At 43.1% G+C, this 18,162-nt stretch overlaps 1 protein-coding gene across 6 annotated transcripts in view; it reads left to right on the top strand.

Annotated features, from left to right (window-relative positions):
* Positions 1-81: 81 nt before the first annotated feature.
* LOC134352016 (uncharacterized) overlaps positions 82-18,162 on the top strand; it is an 82,955-nt gene continuing 64,874 nt past the window's right edge. For 5 of the 6 annotated variants that reach the window (XR_010019328.1, XR_010019327.1, XM_063059064.1 and 2 more), the window contains exon 1: positions 82-183. The gene's annotated coding sequence lies outside the window, so the exon portion shown is untranslated. Of the gene's footprint in view, positions 184-2,725; positions 2,903-18,162 lie in introns of all 6 variants that reach the window. The other variant, XM_063059062.1, reaches the window with a different exon arrangement.

Genomic DNA, 18,162 nt, shown 5'->3' with positions numbered 1-18,162 from the left:
AAACCAACATCCAGGCTGAGTAATCAACCCCTGCATCGACATTCCCAGTCTATCTTCTTCTATTAAACGTACCTGGTAACCTAGCAACAGCTTGCGGCCTGAGACTCGAAGATTCTGGGCAGCCCTGCCTCATCTCTCGTTCGTGTTCAACCCATCTGTTAACGTTTTAAGGCACGGAAACAGGTAATGCAAACTTGGTCTCAATGCGTGTAGAATAAATGCGGAGACTCGTTGTTCGAATCTCTTCCGCAGGGCAAGTTGACAGATGGCATCTCGAATAATCATTTCGTTTGAAAAGTAGTTATTAAAATAAACGGGAATTGTGCTAGTTTTAATTTGTTTCAGTACTTTCCGACTAATATACCTCTCTAAGAGTGACGCACTGCACAAATTCTTCCCCAGAACCCTTTCAAGTTTCACAGACAAAAAGCTGGAGGAACTAAGGAGGGCAGGAAGCATCTATGGGAAAGAGTAAACACTCGACGTTTCGAGTTGAAACCCTACATCGAGTCCTGATGAAGGGTCTCGGCCTGAAACGTCGAATGTACTCTTTTCCATAGATGCTGCCTGGCCTGCTGAGTTCCTCCAGCATGTTATGTGTGTTGCTTGGATTTCCAGCGTCTGCACATTTTCTCTTGTTTATGATTGGTCCCTTTCAAGTCTGATTAATCCAATTTATATGCAGATTAAAATCACCACATAATTGCACATCGCTTCTTGTACGCCTTTGATATGTCCTCATTTATGCACTGTCCTATTGAGAGGTAATATTTGGGACCTTTAGACTACTCCCACCAGTGTCTTCATTTCCATGCTATTTTCTTACTTCCACACAAACCAATTCCACATCACTGTGGATACTAATCACATACTAATAACGCTCATCCACCTTCTTTACCTGTTTTCCTATTCTAATGGAATATTGAATAACCTGGAATATTAAATTCTCAGTCCCAGTTACCCTGTTACTCTTCAAGATCAAATTCATTTTGAGCTATTTCTACTGTTAGCTCAATTATCTTGTTACAAATGTGACATGCATTCAATTAAAGAGCTCTAAGTTTGAGCTTTTAATTTTTTGTTTTCTATGCCACATTCTTATATTTTTGTCCCTTATATTTATGATTATGAAGACACGTAGTCCTCTTTTATTAACATTTGGTAATGCATGCATTAAGAAATGGTACATTATTTTCTCCGGTGTGATATCACAAAACACAGGACAGACCAAGACTGAAAAAACTGACAAAACCACATAATTATAACATACAGTTACAACAGTGCAACAATACCATAACTTGATGAAGAAGTCCATGAGCACAGTAAAGTTCAAAGTTTCTCAAATGTCCCACATCTCACGCAGATGGGAGAAGGAAGAAAAACTCTCCCTGCCATGCCAACCACAATTCGACTCTGAGTCATCCGAAAACTTTGAACTCTGATCAGCTCTCCAACACCGAGTACTGAGCGCCGTCTCTGTCCGAACGATTCGACCTCCTTCTCGGTCGCCAAAAGCAGGCAAGGCCAGGAATTTTGAGGCCTATCCTCCAAAGGATTCCCGACCACACAGTAACGACAGCAGCGAACGGGCGTTTCAGAAATTTCTCCAGACGTTCCTCTGTGCTTTCACGTCCATTCTCCATCAAATCAGAATTGTCCACGGCTCCTATTTTTACAGATACGATATCATTTTTCACCGGAGGGCTGCGCACACGCAGGCGCGCCGCCATCTTCTCCTCCCGCCTTTATTGTCCAGTCTGGTTACATTTTTGATTTTTGTCTTACCTGTACTATCCTGTGCCATTGCCCTAAGTTTTTTTTCCTATTTATTAAATTTCCTGTCACTAGTACATGCCCCTTGCCCCCTGCCCCCATGACCCTTTTTATGCATTTTGCAAGGGCACTGATCCTAGTACTGAATCGCTGGTACTGAGTCAAAAGATCACATACTTATGAACCATCAAAAGACCTGAGCACTCAGTCTAGATGGACAGTTTGGTTCAGTACTCAAGAAGGTGCTATGAATTAGTCTTAAAGGCAGAGGCTCAGTCTGGCCCTCAGGTCTCTGCACAAGACCACGTGATACTATTTGAAATAAAATCCAATATTCACCCAAAGATCAACAACTAAAACAAATGTCAATTACTTAGTCATCATTGCCTTACTGTTTGTCAGAATTTATTGTGCACACTTTGGCTGTCTCTTACCTGCTTTACCACAGTAACTGCATTTCTGAATGCTCATTAAGAAGTTCTTTGGGAAAATTCAAAGTTTGAAAGGTGCTATGCAATTGGAAATCTTGATGGCTGAGGTACAATTAAATTGCATGAATTGCAAAAAGAACAGACAATATGACAAACTAGATGCAACATTAAAAGTGTTAAGTTCCATCCTCCGGTACTCTTGCCTTGCTTGGACAGGCAATTACATGCTATAATAATCAATAGGGGCTTTTGCTCCGAGGGATTCAACCGTGCTGCGTCCATTTGAAGAGGATAGACCAAGCTCTGATCCTCCTCACTGGGGTTAGGCATAGGATTAACACTCCTGTCTGGTAAAATACAGACTTATTGTGGAAACAATAGCAGACAAATGAACCGTTACTGAATGTGATGGCCCGGAATCAAAGGTCCGGATGAACTTCCTGTGTTGAAAACCTAAATAAGGCCACTGCATGAAGAATGATATGCTCAACACCAAGACAAATAACATAATTGATTTTTAGAATATATGGACAACATACAAAACAGAGGAGCTAGCTCAGGACACAAAAGTTTCTGCATCTTGGGTGACGGCAAAAACAGATGGATGGCATCAGGAAAATTAACAACAGCCTTGGGAGCAACTGCTGAATACCTGATAACATGGTGGACAGCACCACAGGGTGTTTCCATCTTTTGAGGTAAGAAATGGACATTCCCTAAATGAATGGAAGCCCACCAGCAACAGCCTGAGTGAGAAACAGAGCACCATCATCCTGATTCAGAACAATGCTCTTACAAATGATGATGGTGATGATGAAGCAAAGGAAAATTTCTATCTGGCAAAGTTGGAGGGAGTATCATGCTGCGACCTTAAAATTGTTACTGGATACCAGATACCCATCGCTAAGAAGGATAATTCAAATGACGAGAGTAGTAGAAGGACATTGTAATAGCACCATGAATGTAAATGAAGTATAAAATTTTTCACCCAAACATTATTTAAACATGGTGAAATTCACAATAGACAATAGGTGCAGGAGTAGGCCATTCGGCCCTTCGAGCCAGCACCGCCATTCACTGTGATCATGGCTGATCATCCACAATCAGTATCCAGTTCCTGCCTTATCCCCATAACCTTTGATTCCGCTATCTTTAAGAGCTCTATCCATCTCTTTCTTGAAAGCATCCAGAGACATGGCCTCCACAACCTTTGGGACAGAGTATTCCATATATCCACCACCCTCTGGGTGAAAAAGATTTTCCTCAACTCCGTTCTAAATGGCCTACCGCTTATTCTTAAACTGTGGTCTCTGGTTCTGGACTCAGCCATCAGCGGGAACGTGTTTCCTGCCTCCAGTGTATCCAATCCCTTAATAATCTTATATGTTTCAATAAGATCCCCTCTCAGCCTTCTAAGTTCCAGAGTATACAAGCCCAGTCGTTCCAATCTTTCAACATATGACCGTCCCGCCATCCCGGGAATTGACCTTGTGAACCTACACTGCACTCCCTCAATAGCAAGAATGTCCTTCCTCAAATTTGGAGACCAAAACTGCACACGGTACTCCAGGTGTGGTCTCACCAGGGCCCTGTACAACTGCAGAGGACCTCTTCGCTCTTATACTCAATTCCCCTTGTTATGAAGGCCAGCATGCCATTAGTTTCTTCACTTCCTGCTGTGCTTGCATGCTTACTTTCAGTGACTGATGTACAAGAACACCGAGATCTCATTGTACTTCCCTTTTTCCTAACGACTTCATTTAGATAATAATCTGCCTTCCTGTTCTTACCACCAAAGTGGATAACCTCACATTTATCCACATTAAACTGCATCTGCCATGCATCTGCCCACTCACCCAGCCTGTCCAAGACACGCTGCATTCTCATAACATCCTCCTCACATTTTACACTGCCACCCAGCTTTGTGTCATTGGCAAATTTGCTAATGTTACTTTTAATTCCCTCATCTAAATCATTAATATATATTGTAAACAGCTGCGGTCCCAGCACTGAACCCTGTGGTACCCCACTGCCATTCCGAAAGGGACCCGTTAATCGCTACTCTTTGTTTTCTGTCAGCCAGCCAATTTTCAATCCATGTCAGTTCTCTGCCCCCAATACCATGTGCCCTAATTTTGCCCACTAATCTCCTGTGTGGGACTTTATCAAAGGCTTTCTGAAAGTCCAGGTACACTACATCCACTGGCTCTCCCTTGTCCATTTTCATAGTTACATCCTCAATAAATTCCAGAAGATTAGTCAAGCACGATTTCCCCTTCGTAAATCCATGCTGACTCGGACTGATCCTGTTACTGCTATCCAGATGTGTCGTAATTTCATCTTTTATAATTGACTCCAGCATTTTTCCCACCACCGACGTCAGGCTAACCGGTCTATAATTCCCTGTTTTCTCTCTTCCTCCCTTCTTGAAGAGAGGGACAACATTAGCCACCCTCCAATCCACAGGAACTGATCCTGAATCTATAGAACATTGAAAAATGATTACCAATGCGTCCACGATTTCTAAAGCCACCTCCTTAAGTACCCTGGGATGCAGACCATCAGGTCCCGGGGACTTATCAGCCTTCAGACCCAACAGCCTGTCCAACACCATTTCCTGCCTAATATAAATTTCCTTCAGTTCATCCATTCCCCTAGGTCCTTTTGGCCACTATTATATGTGGGAGATTGTTTGTGTCTTCCCTAGTGAAGACAGATCCAAAGTACCTGTTCAACTCGTCTGCCATTTCCTTGTTCCCCATAATAAATTCACCCGCTTCTGTCTTCAAGGGCCCAATTTTGGTCTTAACTATTTTTTTCCTTTTCACATACCTAAAGAAGCTTTTACTAGCCTCCTTTATATTCTTGGCTAGTTTACCTTCGTACCTCATTTTTTTCTCCACGTATTACCTTTTTAGTTACCTTCTGTTGCTTTTTAAAAGTTTCCCAATCCTCCGGCTTCCCACTCGCCTTTGCTATGTTATACTTCTCTTTTATTTTTATACTATCCATTACTTCCCTTGTCAGCCACAGCCTCCCCTTACTCCCCTCAGGATCTTTCTTCCTCTTTGGAACGAACTGATCCTGCACCTTCCGCATTATTCCCAGAAACACTTGCCATTGCTGTTCCACTGTCACCCCTGCTAGGGTATTGTTCCATTGAACTTTGGCCAGCTCCTCCCTCATAGCACCATAGTTCCCTTTCCATAGTTCCAATCTGACATGGTGTTCTGCAGACAGCAGAGCTAAGAACCAGGTTGACCCTATAATACTCACAGGCAAAAATGACGACTCACTAACACATGTAAAATAGAAGGGAAGCACATATTCCCAGTGCCAGCCACCAATAACTTCTTTTAAAGTGATATATACGCGGGGTGATTGATAAGTTCGTGGCCTAAGGTAGAAGGAGTCAATTTTAGAAAACCTAGCACATTTATTTTTCAACATAGTCCCCTCCTACATTTACACACTTAGTCCAGCAGTCGTGGAGCATACGGATCCCTTTTTGAAGAAGTCAGTGTCTTGGACCTCCAAAAGTGGTCCACATCAGGGATGATTGATAAGTTCGTGGCCTAAGGTAGAAGGAGATGAGTTATTAACTTTAAACTTTTTGCGTAATCACTCAAAGAGTTGAACTGCACATGCATGTAATGAGAGGTGTATAACTCATCTCCTTCTACCTTAGGCCATGAACTTAACAATCACACCTGCTGTGGACCACTTTCTGGAGGTCCAAGACACCGACTTCTACAAAGAGGGATCCATATGCTCCACGACAGCTGGACTAAGTGTGTAAATGTAGGAGAGGACTATGTTGAAAAATAAATGTGCTAGGTTTTCTACAATTGACTCCTTCTACCTTAGGCCACGAACTTATCAATTACCCTCGTACATTATGAACTTAGCAAGATGTAGTAACAATGCATGCATTTACCAAAGAGAAGGAATTGGAGATCAGTGCTGACCATACTGATGTGATAGGGCATTTTGAGATAAAAGGGGAGATAATGTTAGGTCTCTTAATAAGCATTAAGGTGGATGAGTCCCCAGGGCCTGATGAGATATCCCACAGTTTATCGAGAGAGACAAGAGAAGAGATTGCTGGGGCATTGACCAATATCTTCTTTCTTTCCAAATATTTTTATTTTTATTATATTACTGTATTCGAAAATAACACTAGTACATCGAAGTAAGCAACGCTTACAATGTCTCAAGGAAAAAAAGCATTATTTTAAAGATTGAAAAATTTTGTTGATAATAAAAAACCCTACTAAGCAGAAAAAGTGGGGGGGGGGGAACCCCATTAGGTGTGCAACCCCGAAGCCAAGCATCATACAAAAAACTTCTAAAGATAAACATCAAACTGCCAGCAAGGAAAAAAATACCAAAAATTTACAAGTAGATCGTGAAGGAAATCTATCAATTAGCTCAAATGATAATAACGAGCAAATGAATCCCATCTTTTCTCAAAATTAAATAAAGGTTCAAAGGTTCGACATCTAATCTTCTCCAAACTAAGACATAGCATCACTTGATTGAGCCATTGTGACAAAGTGGGAGCTGATGTATCCTTCCACTTCAACAAAATGGCCCTGCTAGCTATCAATGTAACAAATGCAATAATATGTTGGTCAGACACAGAGATACCACAGTTATTTTGAGGAATTATTCCAAAAAGTACAGTTAATTTGTTAGGTTGTAAATTAATTTTAAGTGCTTTAGAAATTGTCAAAAAAACTGATTTTCAGACCTGTTCCAGTATAGAACAAGACCAAAACATGTGTGTCAGTGTAGCTGTCTCAGTTTTACACCTATCACAATAACTATCAACATTAGGAAATATTTTAGACAGTCTCTCCTTCGTCAAATGGTAACGATGTACAGTTTTAAATTTAATCAGTGAATAACTAGCACAGATTGAAGAAGAGTCAACCAGCTTCAGAATCTGCGTCCAATCCTCCATCATAAAAGTCAAATTGAGTTCCTTTTCCCAATCTTGCTTAATCTAAAATAAAGGACGCTTATCCCATTGTAATAATAGATTATAAATTCTTCCAATAGAACCCTTCGTTGAAGGGTTCACACTCATAATAGTATCTAACAGGTCAGCCTCCAATATGTAAGGAAAATTACTTAAATATTTTTGTAAGAAATGTCTAACTTGAAGGTATTGTAAAAAGTGTGAGTACGAAAGAGAATATTTATCAACTAATTATTCAAAAGACATCAATCTATCTTCTTTAAATAAATCCAAAAAAGAATTAATACCTTTATTTTTCCAAAGTAAAAAAAATTGGATCACTCAAAGAAGGCTTAAAAAAAGTAATTTCGATAAATTAAACTACTAAGTTTAAATTTTTTAAGATTAAAAAAATTGCGGAACTGGAGCCAAATTTGTAAAGAATGCTTAATCACAGGGTATAGGTTTAAATTAGCAACTTTAGCTGATTGTATAGGTAAAACAACTCCCAGTAATGAGGTTAAATAAAACTGTTTCACAGCTTTCAATTCCAGGGTTACCCAAAATGACCGATCATTCTTATCAACCCAATATATCCAAAAGGACATGTATCGCATATTAACAGCCCAGTAATACATTCTAAAATTAGGCAAAGCGAGACCTCTATCCTTTTTCAACTTTTGTAAGTGACATTTACTAATACTGGGTCTTTTATTATTCCAAATAAAAGATAAAATAATAGAATCAATCGGATCAAAAAACTTCTTGGTCAAAAAAAAGGGATATTCTGAAATAAATATAAAAATGTTGGTAAAATCATCATTTTAACTATATGGATACGAACGACAAGTGAAAATGTAAGTGGACTCCATCTACTAAATAAATACTTCATAGAGACTACCAAAGGAACGAAATTGGCTTTATAAAGATCCTTATATTTTTTAGTGAATATAACATCTAAATATCTAAAAGAATCTGTGACTTTGAAAGGAGTATTATCATATATAGAGACAGATTCATTTAAAGAAAACAATTCTCTTTTACTAAAATTTATTTAATATCCTGAAAAATCTCCAAATTCAGTGAATAATTTTAGCAAGGCAGGAATAGATTCTTCAGGATTAGATATATAAACCAATAAATCGTCAGTGTAAAGAGAAATCTTATGAATGATCTCATTCACAAAAATCCCATGAATATTTTTAGCTTCACGAACAGCAATAGCAAGGGGTTCTAATATTAAATTAAATAACAAAGGACTTAATAGACAACCTTGTCTTGTCCCCCTTGAAAGCTGAAAAAAAAGGAGACCTACAGTTGTTAGTAACAATAGTAGCAATAGGAGCTTTATATATCATTCTAATCCAATTATTAAAATTAACACCACAGCCAAATTTCTCTAAAACATTAAATAAATATTTCCATTCGACTCAATCGAACGCTTTTTCAGCATCCAAAGAGACGACGCATTGTGGAGTTTTTTTAAAGAGGACGAACATATAACGTTAAATAGTCTCCGAACATTTGAAAAAGAATAACGACCCTTGATAAAGCCTGTTTGATCTTTAAAAATAATTTTACCCAAAATATTCTCCAACCGATTGGCCATTATCTTTGACAGAATCTTAGCATCGACATTCAATAATGAAATAGGTCTATAAGAGGCACAGTCAGTCGGATCTTTATCCTTTTTAAGAATTTAAGAAATAAAAGCCTCATAGAAAGTAGAGGGTAAATCACCTTTCACAAAAGAATCCTTAAACATTTCCAACATACACGGAGAAAGCAATTTTCCAAATTTTTTATAAAATTCTAAAGGATAGCCATCAAGTCCAGGGGCCTTACCAGATTGCATTGAAAAAATAGCTTTATGAATTTCGGCTTCAGTAATTTGGGCATCAAGAGTTTTTTGATCCTCAACAGAAATTTTAGGAAAAGCAATCTTTCGTAAGAAAGCATTCATTTAAGAAGAATCTACTGGACATTGAGATTTATAAAGTTCAGTATAAAAATCTTGAAATATCTTATTAATTTTTTTCATAATCCCAAGCCAGGGTACCATCTTTCCTACGAATTTTCAAAATTTGCCTTTTGGCTCAAGCCATTTTTAATTGAGATGTGAGCAGTTTGTTATTTTTATCTCCAAACATATAAAATTGGCTCTTTAACTTAAGCAAAAAGCCTTCAATGGGATGAGTTAATACTAGGTTATATTGTGATTGAAGTTCCACCCTTTGTTTGAATAAATCAATATTAGAGGGAATTGCATAAATATTATCTAAGTCTTTAATTTGTTTTGAAATCTTATCTAATTCAGCTTTAGTCTGATTTTAGCTGAATAAGAAATAATCTGACCACATAAAAATGCTTTAAATGTATCCCATATAATTAATTTGGACGTACCCCCTATTATCATTAAAAAGAAAAAATTCTTTTATCTGGGTTTCAATGAAACTGACAAAGTCAGACTTTGCAATAATGTCTGAGACATGGGCCGTGGTGGGCGGGCAAGAATGACATCATCAAATTCAAAAGACAAACTCAGAGGTGCATGATCAGATATAGCAATAGCGTCATATTCACAATCTCTAACACTAGGCAAGAAGCAGGGATCGATTGTAATACCAATCCTCAAATATTTTTTATCAACATGTGAAAAGAAAGAATATTCTCTGTTATCGGGGTGCAGATACTGTGGCGACCCACTTTCTAGCACACACGAACCAGCTCACAAAACAGCGCTCGCAGGCAGAGGGCCGGCCCCAAAAAGGACGCCAGGCCAACTTCACCAGCAGGGGGAAAATCGTGCGCGCGGAAAGGGTCTGGGAATATGCATTCCCCACAGTAGTCCCACCCAGGGAGGGCGGGAACGGGAAGGCTTTAAAGCAGGCCGCGAAGTTTGAATAAACCTCTTTCATCGCAACTCCAACTCACCGACTCCGTGTGGTTATTCTAGCGCTGTGTGTAGCATACCGCTACAATTGGTGACCCCGACGGCCCAAACGATATTTGGGCCAGAGATGACCGACGCCGCATCTGTTCATGCAGTTTCGTTACAACTGCCAAGCTTTTGGCCGCTGAGACTCCGTCTGTGGTTGGAACAAGCAGAAGCACAATTCCACATTCAGCAGATAACCTCGGAGTCCACTCGCTACTACTGTGTGCTGAGCTCCCTCGACCAGGAGACTGCTGCACAAGTTGAGGAGTTTATACAGTCGCCCCCAGAGAACGGCAAATACACAGCATTCAAAGCCCTGCTCATAAGGACTTTTGGACTCTCACGGCGCGAACGAGCACGCCGCTTAATGCACCTGGATGGTTTGGGAGACAGGCCGCCGTCGGCATTAATGAACGAAATGCTGGTCCTGGCTGAAGGACACAAACCCTGCCTCATGTTTGAGCAGGCGTTCCTAGAGCAACTGCCTGAGGACATACGCCTGCTGCTGTCCGACACAGATTTCAGCGACCCCTGGGAGGTGGCGGCCCGAGCAGATGTGTTGTGGAATGCCAAGAAGGAGAGAGGGCCGTCCGTCGCACAGATCACCAAGCCGCGTGCCCAACGACAGACCAGACCAGGCCTGGCAGCAGAGCCCAACGAACAATGGTGCTTCTACCACCAGCGGTGGGGCACAGAGGCCCGCCGCTGTAGACCACCCTGCAAATTCCCGGGAAACGCCAAGGCCCAGCCGCCGCCGATCGCTACGGCGGCTGGCCATCAGCACAGCCTCCTGTCCGTCTGGGGCAAGCAGTCGGGACGCCGATTTTTGGTCGACACCGACGTGGAGATCAGCGTTTTACCTCCAACGAGTTACGACACCCGCAACAGAGAACCCGGACCCACCCTGAGGGCCGCAAATGGCAGCACAATACGAACCTACGGCACCCGCATGGTGCGGCTACAGTTCAGCTCCAGCCGGTTCACGTGGGACTTCACACTGGCCGCCGTGGCCCAACCACTCCTGGGGGCGTATTTTCTGCGAGCCCACAGCCTGCTGGTCGACCTGCAAGGGAAGCGATTAGTCCACGCCAAGACTTTTCAAACGTTCTCCCTGGGTGAAGCAAAGTTGCCAGCCCCACACCTGGACTCCATCACGCTGTCCAACGATGAATTCACCAGGGTCCTGGCGGATTTCCCATCAGTACTGACACCGCAGTTCACGGCAGCCATGCCCAGACACGGAGTACAGCACCACATCCCCACCCAGGGACCACCCCTCCACGCCCGTGCTCGAAGGCTTCCCCCGGACAATCTCCAACTGGCGAAGGAGGAGTTCAAGAAGATGGAGGAATTGGGGATCATACGACAGTCCGACAGCCCATGGGCCTCCCCCCTGCACATAGTGCCCAAGGCAACGGGGGGGCTGGAGACCATGCGGTGATTACAGCAGACTGAACGAGGCTACAACGCCAGACCGCTACCCTGTGTCGCACATTCAAGACTTCGCAGCAAACCTACATGGTGCAAGGATCTTTTCCAAGGTAGACCTTGTCCGGGGATACCATCAAATCCCGGTACATCCGGACGACATCCCCAAAACAGCACTCATCACCCGGTTTGGACTTTTCAATTCCTCCGAATGCCGTTCGGCCTGAAGAATGCCGCACAGACTTTCCAGCGGCTAATGGACGCAACCTGGACTTTGCTTTCATCTATTTGGACGACATCCTCATAGCCAGCAGTAGTCGGCAGGAGCATCTGTCCCACCTCCGCCAGCTCTACTCCCGCCTGAGCGAATTCGGCCTTACAATCAACCCAGCCAAATGCCAGTTCAGACTCGATACCATCGACTTCCTGGGCCACAGGATTACTAAAGACGGGTCAACCCCACTGCCCGCCAAGGTAGACGCGGTCCGCAACTTCCCCCAACCCAACACAATCAAAGGCCTGCAGGAATTCGTGGGTATGGTGAATTTCTACCACCGTTTCCTCCCCTCAGCAGCCCGAACCATGCACCCCCTGTTCACTCTAATGTCGGGTAAGGGCAAGGACATTACCTGGGACGAAGAGGCCGCAGCCGCTTTCATTAAAACCAAAGAAGCCTTGGCAAACACCGCGATGCTAGTGCACCCCAGAACAGACGTTCCTACTGCCCTCACTGTGGACGCTTCCAACACAGCAGTCGGTGGAATGCTGGAACAACTCATCGAGGGTCGCTGGCAACCCCTGGCGTTCTTCAGCAAAAACCTATGACCACCTGAACTCAAATACAGTGCTTTCGACCGGGAGCTATTGGCACTATACCTGGCAATCCAGCATTTCAGGTACTTCTTAGAAGGTAGGCCCTTCACCGCGTTCACAGACCGCAAACCGCTTACCTTTGCGTTCGTGAAGGTGTCCAAACTCTGGTCGTCCCACCAGCAGCGACATCTGTCCTACATCTCCAAGTACACGACGGACATCCGGCATGTCTCTGGAAAGGACAACGTCGTGGCGGACGCACTATCCAGACCTACCATACAGGCCCTGTCCCAGGGGGTGGACTATGCAGCGCTGGCAGAGGCACAGCAGGCAGACGCTGAGATCCCCAGTTACAGGACTGCAGTCTCCGGTTTGCAGCTCCAAGACCTCCCCTTAGGCCCAGGTGAGAGGACCCTACTATGTGACGTAGCTACCGGCCAACCCCGCCCCGTCGTCCCAGCAGCCTGGCGGTGGGGAATTTTCAACTCCATTCACAACTTAGCGCACCCCTCCATCAGGACAACCGTCCGGCTGGTCTCCAACAGGTTCGTGTGGCATGGACTTCGTAAACAGGTCAGTGAATGGGCCAAAACGTGCATGCAGTGCCAAACGGCCAAGGTGCAGCGGCACACCAAGGCTCCGCTGCAGCAGTTCGAACCCATCCGCCGGAGGTTCAACCACATTCATGTGGATATCGTGGGGCCCCTGCCAGTGTCACGAGGAGCGCGATACCTTCTAACTATGATAGACCAGTTCACCAGATGGCCAGAGGCAGTCCCGCTCACCGACACCACCTCCGAATCCTGCGCCCGACCACTAATCGCAACCTGGGTAGCCTGCTTCGGGGTACCGGCCCACATTACCTCCGACAGGGGAGCCCAGTTCACCTCCAGCCTGTGGTCGGCTATGGCCAGCCTTTTAGGATCGCAGCTACACCACACAACGGCCTACCACCCACAGTTGAACGGACTAGTGGAGCGCTTCCACCGTCACCTGAAATTGGCTCTCATGGCCCGCCTGGAGGGGCCTACCTGGGTGGACGAGCTTCCCTGGGTCCTGCTCGGAATCCGCACGGCGCCCAAAGAGGATCTGCACACCTCGTCGGCCGAGTTGGTGTACCGCGCACCCCTGGTCGTCCCAGGAGAGTTCATAACAGCCCCAAGGGGGCAAGAGGAAGAACCCACAGCAGTCCTGGACAGACTACGTGACAGGCTCAGTAACCTGGCCCCCATACCCACTTCACAGCACGGACAGAGCCCGACCTGCGTACCCAAAGACCTGCAGAACTGTAAGTTTGTTTTTGTACGACGGGGCGGACACCGGGCACCGCTACAGCGGCCCTACGAGGGGCCGTTTAAGGTGATCAGGAACAACGGGTCCAGGTTCGTGCTGGACATTGGGGGCAGAGAGGAGGTTTTCACGGTGGACCGACTCAAACCGGCCCATGTGGACTTGGCACAGCCGGTCCAGGCTCAGGCACCGCGGTGCAGGAGCAGACCTCCCAAACAGAGGCCGATCCAGACTGTGGACATTGGGGGAGGTATCGCCGGTTCTGGGGGGGGGGGTTATGTGGCGACCCACTTTCTAGCACACACGAACCAGCTCACAAAACAGCACTCGCAGGTAGAGGGCCGGCCCCAAAAAGGGCGCCAGGCCAACTTCACCAGCAGGGGGAAAATCCCGCGCGGAAAGGGTCTGGGAATATGCATTCCCCACAGTAGTCCCGCCCAGGGAGGATGGGAACGGGAAGGCTTTAAAGCAGGCTGCGAAGTTTGAATAAATCTCTTTCATTACAACTCCAACTCACCGACTCCGTGTGGTTATTCTAGCGCTGTGTATAGCACACCGCTACAATACCTCCATAATTCGATCAATGCAAAATCAATCAAAAAGGAGTTAATAAGTGACGTGGAGTGATTTGGAAGTCGCTGATTGGTTGAGCTCTTGTCAATCATAGGATTTAAACAACAGTTAAAATCCCCGCCCATTATCAACATATATTCATTTAAATCAGGCAGTAAAGCAAATACCTTTTTAAAAAAAGAAGGATCATCTAAGTTAGGACCGTACAGATTGACCAAAACAACTTTTCTGTTACAGATCACTCCTTTAACAATTAAAAATCTACCATTAGAATCTGACTCAATATCCTCTTGAATAAATATATTGGATTTAATAAAGATGGACATGCCTTTAGTTTTACTCTGAGAAGTAGAGTGGAAATGCAAACCTCTCCACATCCAAAAAATCTGTTTAGATCTCCCGCCCTGATATGTGTCTCTTGAGCAAAAATTATATCAGGTTGGAATCGGTTAATAATTTTAAAAGTCTTTTCTCGTTTGTTAGGATGATTCCAACCACATACATTCCAACTTATTACATTAATCCATTTAAATACCATACTATAATTTTATTCCACTTTATACATGCACAGAGCACATACCAATACAGGATGATCAAAAATGGCAACGCTGAAGAATACAACCACATAGAAAACACGCATGCGCCAGAACCACACAATAGGAAAAATCTCTTAACTCTAACCCCACCCACTGCCCCGAAAGCCCGAAAAAAAGGCATTATGCCATCCTGTAAGTAATCTAAGTGGGTCATTTCTACTGTTTATTTTCTGTTTTCATGAATCATTAATACTAATATATTGCTGAGGATTCCATGAGTCCTAAACTTGTGCAACAGTTTCTTATGTGGCATTAAAACACAAATAATTTTTGGAAATGTATGGTACAATATATTGTGGTTCTCTCTTATTTATGCTACTAATTTATACCTTCAGCATATTTGTGAAATTGATTTGTGCTGGTTTTTATATATTTCTGATGGCAAAGCCATTCAGAAGCAAACAAAGTTCTTGTCATCTTTGATGCAGGAAACATAAGCATTTTCAAGTCAGTTTTTCTTACTCCGTGTGTGGATGGAACTTGCTCTATTCTCCCACCCCGCAGAACAATACAGCAATATGCAATGCAAGGCTCCCAGTCAGGACCTCGGGCACAAATTGCAGCCAATAAGGTTGAGACACCAGTAGTAAGATGTGAAATGTGAAAAGAGTAAAGTGACACCAGGGAGAGGGTCTGAATGATGGCAGAGCTGTGAGCATGTGGACATCAGCAGCAAGAGGTTTGAAAGAACAAGGAGAGGCTAAGGACAGTGCACTAATAGAGGTGGAAATGTAAGGGGTCAGACACTGGCAGCAGGAGATTTAAATGACGAAAGAGAGGCACAGCCTCGTACACACTTATGGGGTCAACATGGCAATTCCATGATGAAGGGAGTTCCAAGACTGCACGGAGAGGTAGCTGATTGGTGAGGCCAAGCAGATATTTATATCTTTCTTTGGAACTTTATTTCACCACAGTAAATGTAGGGCTTTACATTGCAGCAGATGGTGTTTGCAATGAAATAAGCTTCATAGCAAGTTTCGTAGTCCAAATTAAAGCGAGTAACCAGAAAGCTTAATCTTTAATGGCAGGAAAGCTCAGACTATGGCATTAGACATTCCAGAGCTATATGGAAAATCAGGAACACCTCTCATGACGTTGGTGATCAGGTGCACAGGAAATGTATCCAATTCCAGCCAGCTACTGACTTTCAAAATTGCACATCTAGAGCTATGGATGGCTTCACTGTGGAGCACACATAATGCAAAGGACACCATGGATAGCACATTTAGCAAACTAGTCACACTACAAGTAATGGCCATGCAAGTAGAAAGATTATGGGTCACCATCAGGTAAAAAATAGTTAGTATGGGCAGTTGGTACCTGAGTCCCTTGTAGCCATCATCTTCTCAAACAACACACAAAATGCTGGAGGAACTCAGCAGGCCAGGCAGCATCTATGAAAACATGCCTGGTCTGCTGAGTTCCTCCAGCATTTTGTGTGTGTTGCTCAGATTTCCAGCATCTGCAGATTTTCTCTTGTTTGTGATCTTCTCAAACAGATATATTGCATTGGATGCCATTGGAATAGAAGGCTTCTTATGGGTAAACAGCAACAGCCAGGTTTGTGGCATCATGATGGCTCTGCTGCACAAAAAGAGAGGGAAACAGCTGGGAAAGACATAGCAATAGGGATTCATCTTAAAGCAGTACAGGTGACGTTTCTGTAGCCACAGGTCAGCTCCCAGGATGTTATATGCTGTATATACTCCTCATGCTTATCAAGGTTATCTCCCAGGGGCCAGTGGTTGTATATGTCAGTAACAATACATAGACTATAAAAGGGATAAAGTCCTGCAAAATAAGTTTAAAGGACTTAGTAGTTAAATTAGAAAACAGGACCAACAGTACTCCCAGATGACAGCGGTGGTCTCAGATTACATCCTGTGCCATGTGCTAATAAATCAAGCACAGAAAGGACCAGAAGAATGCATGGCTAAACAGATGATATAATGGCGAGAAATTGAAATTCATGGTTTGGTGGAACCAGAAAACCTTGGTGGGGTTTGTATGTAGTGATGATGTAGGGGGTGATATTAAATAAGAAATTAGAAACAGCCAGTAGAGGAACAACTGGGTGACTAAAAGCTACATGTAGATTGGGTAAAACAAATATTGATAATTTGTTGCAGAGGAATTCCTGCTATGATTCTGTGATGGCTTTTTGAATCATAAGCAATCTTGTGTAGCAGTCTCCTTTAAGAAAGAATGATGATAGCCTAATAGAATTTTTCATTAAGATAGACAATGAGAGAACTGATTCTGAGAACAGGATACAATCTAAATTTAAAAATATGAAAATTTGAGGTATAAGTTGGTTATGATAGATCAGAAATATTGCTAAAAGAATTGATGGTAGATAGGCAATGACAACATTGAAAGAGTGCATGAGTGAATTGCAATTGTTCATGCCTGACTGGCATAAAAAATAAAGGAGGAAATGTGGCTCGACTATGTCATACTATGGAAATTAGAGATGGTAGTAGAGAAGAAAAAGGTGAGTAAAATGTTAGTGCAAACAAATATGAGTCTCTTACAGTCAGAAATAGGGGAATTCATAATGGAGAGCAAAAAAAATGACAGATCAATTAAATACACACTTTGGTTCTAACTCACAGAAGAGCATACGTAACCTCCCTGAAATTTTGGGGAACAGGGTCTTTTGAGAAGAAGGAACAGAACAATCTAAGCATTAGTAGAGAAATTGAAGATTATAGACAGGGTTTGGAGTACTTAATAAAGTGCCCTAGAGGTAGTGGATGCATTAATGACCATTTTCCAACATCCCTTAGACTTTGGAATATTTCCAACAGATAATAGTAGAGAATAGCAAATATATCTCCACTATTTGAATGTGACTAATGGAAATTACAAGGATCTATGCTATTCATTGTGTAACTATTCTAGATGAAGAAATTAAATGTAATTCTCCAAGCCTGCAGATGACATAAAGCTGGATGAGAGTATGAGTTATGTGAGGATCCAGAGAAGCTCCAAAGTGATTTGTATAGTTTGAGGAAGTGGACAAAAACATGGCTGATGCAGTACAAGGTGATAATACAATATGAGTTTATCCACTTTGGTAGCAGAAACAAATAACAGATTATTAATGGTGATAAATCAGGAAAGAACATATGCAGTGAGACCTTGGTGTTCTTGCACATATTAGCTGAAAGTAAGCATGCTGATTAAGAAGCCAAATGGTGTGTGGCCTTCATAATGACAGAATTAAAGTGCTAGAATAGGGTTTGTAAAATTATGTAGGACCTTAGTGAGGCCACTCCTGAAGTACTGTGTACAGTTTTGGTCTTCTCATCCAAGGAATGGTGTACTGTTCTGGAGGGTGTGTACCTGAGA

Source organism: Mobula hypostoma, chromosome 9 (assembly GCF_963921235.1).
Source record: "Mobula hypostoma chromosome 9, sMobHyp1.1, whole genome shotgun sequence".
In the NCBI taxonomy this organism is placed as follows: domain Eukaryota; kingdom Metazoa; phylum Chordata; class Chondrichthyes; order Myliobatiformes; family Myliobatidae; genus Mobula; species Mobula hypostoma.
This window is presented reverse-complemented; position numbering and strand designations above follow the sequence as displayed.